Raw genomic sequence first — 4,923 nt, 5'->3', positions numbered from 1 at the left:
TATGCAAAACTAGTTGCATGTATGTCGATGGAGCCGGTCTCATGAACGCGGTCATGTAAGGTTGGTCCGGGCCACTTCATCCAATAATACCACCGAATCAAAATAAGACATTGGTGGTAAGCAGTATGACGATCACCGCCCACAACTCTTTATATTCTACTCGTGCATATCATCTATGCATAGACCTGGCTCTGATACCATTATTGGGAAATGTAGCATGCAATTTCAAAATTTTCCTACACTCACGCAAGATCTATCTAGGAGATGCATAGCAACGAGAGGGGGAGAGTGTGTCCACTTACCCTCGTAGACCGAAAGCAGAAGCGTTAACTTAACGCGGTTGATGTAGTCGAATGTCTTCTCGAATCAATAGATCAAGTACTGAAGATACGACACCTCTGAGTTCTGCACACGTTCAACTCGATGACGTCCCTCGGACTCTTGATCTAGTAGAGGTACGAAGGAGATGAGTTACGTCAACACGACAGCATGGTGATGGTGTTGGTGATGTAAGCCACGCATCGCTTCGCCTAAGCAGTACGACAATATGACCAGAGGAGTAAACGGTGGAGGGGGCACCGCACGCGGCTAAGAAACAACTACTGTGCTTTGGGATGCCCCCTGCCCCCGTATATAAAGGTGGAGAGGGGAGGAGGCCGGCCCTAGGGGGCGCGCCAAGTGGGGGGAGTCCTACTAGGACTCCCAATCCTAGTCAGCCCTGAGGGAGTCCTGAATTAAGGGGCCCTCGGACAGCCGGACTGTATACTTTGGCCGGACTGTTGGACTATGAAGATACAAGATTGAAGACTTCGTCCCATGTCCGGATGGGACTCTCCTTTGCATGGAAGGCAAGCTTGGCAATTCGGATATGTAGATCTCCTTCTCTGTAACCGACTCTGTGTAACCCTAGCCCCCCCCCCCCGATGTCTATATAAACCGGAGGGTTTAGTCCGTAGGACAACAACAATCATAATCTTAGGCTACCTTCCAGGGTTTAGCCTTTACGATCTCGTGGTAGATCAACTCTTGTAATACTCATATCATCAAGATCAATCAAGTAGGAAGTAGGGTATTACCTCCATCGAGAGGGCCCGAACCTGGGTAAAACATCGTGTCCCCTGCCTCCTGTTACCATTAGCCTTAGACGCACAGTTCGGGACCCCCTACCCGAGATCCGCCGGTTTTGACACCGACATTGGTGCTTTCGTTGAGAGTTCCACTGTGTCGTCGTGGTAAGGATTGATGGCTCCTTCGATCATCTTGAACAATGCGGTCCAGGGGAGGTTTTCCTTCCCGGACAAATCTTCGTATTCGGCGGCTTCGTACTGTGGGCCAACTCGCTTGGCCATCTGAAGTAGATCGATAGCTACGCCCCTGGCCATCAGGTCAGGTTTGGAAGCTTGAACTATACTGCCGACATCTGCGGAGACTTGATCTTCGACGGATTCGAGCCCATGTCAGGCGCGCCGGACGGTCACGACGGGCATGATTTTGATCTACCATTGGACACTATTCGAGAGATCGCGCCTGCGGCGGCGCCGGGAGTCAATCTGGAGCAGATCGTGCCCTCCGAGGATGGGTGGATGGACCCAGCCACGGAGGCCGCGCACTCATCGACGCTGGAGCAGAACACTGATCCCACCTCCCGTGAGGGTGGTGTCATCGGACCCTCGGACTCGTCTCCGGCCACAGGATCCGAACTGCGTACATCCATGCCTATCGAATCTAATTGGGCACCGGTCATAGAGTTCATCTCCGCGGATATTTTTCAGCACTCGCCCTTGGATGACGTGCTGAACTCATTAAGGTCTCTTTCCTCGTCGAGAGATTCTTGGCCAAACTATGTCCGGCTCGAGTGGGAAGCGGACGACGAAGAAATTCTTTCCCCACCCACCACCCACTTCATAGCCACTGTCGATGACTTAACCAACACGCTCGATTTCGACTCCGAAGACGTCGACGGTATTTACGACGACGCAGGAGAAGAACAGGAACCACCGCCCACTGGGCGCTGGACTACCACCTCATCATATGATATATATATGGTGGATACACCAAAAGAAGGCGATGGTGATGATGCAACGAAGGATAATCCCCTCGATAAGCCACCAAAGCAGCACTGTAGGTGCCGCTCTAAATCCCGCCACAGTAAAAACAGCGACAACAGCGCAAGACATAATAGTACCCCGGTTGACTCCAAAGGAAACGACGACCCCATGGACCCAGCGATGGAGCAGGATGAGCCAGGGGACGATGAACATAGTCCGGAGCCGATGTCAGATGACGCCGATCCCGAGGGTAAAATTCACCAACCTGTCTCCGGAGAGCAGAACAGCCCGGACGATGATGCACTCATCATCCTAGAAAAACTCTTGGAACAAGAGAACCTTCACAGAAGGCTTATCACCACCGCGAGGAGCCTAAAGAAGCAAAAGCAAAGGCTTAAGGCCGCGCAGGATACGCTCAACCGCAGGTGGAACAAAGTGCTCAACACAGAAGAAAAATACAGCGGCGATCGTCACACAAAGAGCTATCCAAAGCGCAAGCTGCTGCCCAAATTCGACGACGAGGCCATAGAGCCCATTCAACCAAAAACAACCGATCAGCTGGACCGACCACCCCGTGGCCGTGACAAGACGGCTAATGATGTCGCACACAAGTCAGCACACGATTTACATGAGCTCCTGGACAAAAAGTCCGGTATGGCCAGATCCATCTATGGATCTAGGAAGCGCGCTTCGGCACAGGATCAGAGCTACCGAAGCGATCACATTGATCGAACACCAGCTAGGAATCAGAATCGAACACAACAACCGTCGACAGCATGCCATGACACGTCCAAATACAGGGGTGCCGCACACCCCCTGTGCTTCACCGATGAGGTGCTGGACCATGAATTTCCGGAAGGATTTAAGCCCGTGAATATAGAGGCATATGACGGAACTGCAGACCCTGGGGTCTGGATCGAGGACTTTATCCTTCATATCCACATGGCTCGTGGAGACGATCTCCACGCCACTAAATACCTACCCCTCAAATTGAAAGGACCAGCCGGCACTGGTTGAAAAACCTTCCTGAAAACTCAGTTGGAAGTTGGGAAGAACTTGAGGATACTTTTAGGGCTAATTTTCAAGGGACCTTTGTCCGACATCTAGACGCAGACGACCTAAGTCACATAATTCAACAGCCCGGAGAGTCAGCCCGAAAACTCTGGAACAGATTTCTTACTAAGAAGAATCAAATAGTCGATTGCCCGGACGCCGAAGCCTTAGCGGCCTTTAAACACAGTATCCGGGACGAATGGCTTGCCAGACACCTCAGCCAAGAAAAGCCGAGGACAATGGCAGCCTTAACAAGCCTTATGACCCGCTTTTGCACGGGCGAGGACAGCTGGATGGCCCGTAGCGGCACCAGCGACCCAGGCACATCTGAAGTCAGGGATGGCAACGGGAATCCATGACGCAACAAAAACAAGCGTCGAAACAATGATGACAGCCCGGAGAACATGACGGTCAATGCCGGATTCAGGGGCTCTCGACCCGGTCAACGAAAGAAGCCATTTAAAGGCAGCAGAGATGAACCGTCCAGCCTAAACAAGATTCTAGACAAATTATGTCAGTTTCACGGCACCCCCAAAAAACCTGCAAACCACACCCATAGAGAGTGTTGGGTTTTCAAGCAGGCTGACGAACTGAATGCCGAACAAAAGGGGAGGGAGACGCCAAGTGAAGACGAGGATGAGCCTCGCCAGCCGAACACTGGAGGACAAAAAAATTCCCACCAGAAGTCAAAACAGTGAATATGATTTACGCAACTCACATTCCAAAGAGTAGGCGCAAATGCGCACTCCGAGTCATATACGCTGTGGAGCCCGGCGCCCCGAAATTTAATCCCTGGTCGGCCTGCCCGATCACCTTTGATCGCAGGGACCATCCAACTAGTATCCGGCACGGAGGATTGGTTGCCTTGGTGCTCGACCCAATAATTGACGGATACCATCTCACACGAGTCCTTATGGACGGCGACAGTAGTCTAAACCTGATATATCAGGACACTGTCCGCAAAATGGGGATAGACCCTTCAAGAATCAGCCTAAGCAACACTACCTTTAAAGGAGTGATACCAGGCATCGAGGACCGCTGTATGGGCTCTCTAGTACTAGAGGTTGTATTCGTTTCCCCCGACAACTTCAGAAGCGAGGAACTAACCTTCGACATCGCTCCATTCCGAAGCGGCTATCACGCACTACTCGGAAGAACGACCTTTGCTCATTTTAATGCAGTGCCGCATTACGCCTACCTTAAACTTAAGATGCCCGGTCCACGCGGCGTCATCACAGTTAGCGGAAATACAGAGCGTTCCTTATGCGCGGAAGAATACGTGGCAGCTCTAGATGCCGAACACTGAGCGGTCCCTCCAACCAGGATAAATGGTCGGTCGTCAAGACCACGGACACGGTTAGACGAGTCCGGTGCTCCACCCAATGTAACAGCCCAGTTGGGATTTCCCCACAAAAGATGCTAGGGGCTGCCCGCAAAAAGAGCCCATAGTTTGGCTCGACCCTATCAATACAATAACATATTGCATTTTCATAGTTCATTCAGATTAACGAACTCCTCGCACGAAGTCTTTCACCTGGGTTTTTTGCTTTTTACAGATGATCATCGTGCTACACCCTTCCAGGATACGGCACAACGGAGATAAAGGCGCAGACGTGCAGCAGGGCCCCGCTCAAAGATTTCTTTTTAGATTAAGACCCTGCATAAACCTTTTTAATGTCTCTTGTTGCTTCTTCCCCTCCGAAAACTTTATACAACCGGGAGGGATACAGGCGTTTTCAGCATTTTTGTCACACCATACTATTGCTCATACCTGGAAACTCAGGGCTTATTATCAAGGGCGTTATTCAGCCCAGTACACATT

The sequence above is a fragment of the Triticum aestivum genome, chromosome 1B, assembly GCF_018294505.1.
Source record: "Triticum aestivum cultivar Chinese Spring chromosome 1B, IWGSC CS RefSeq v2.1, whole genome shotgun sequence".
In the NCBI taxonomy this organism is placed as follows: Eukaryota; Viridiplantae; Streptophyta; class Magnoliopsida; order Poales; family Poaceae; genus Triticum; species Triticum aestivum.
The sequence above is the reverse complement of the archived record's forward strand: the minus strand, read 5'-3'. Positions refer to the sequence as shown.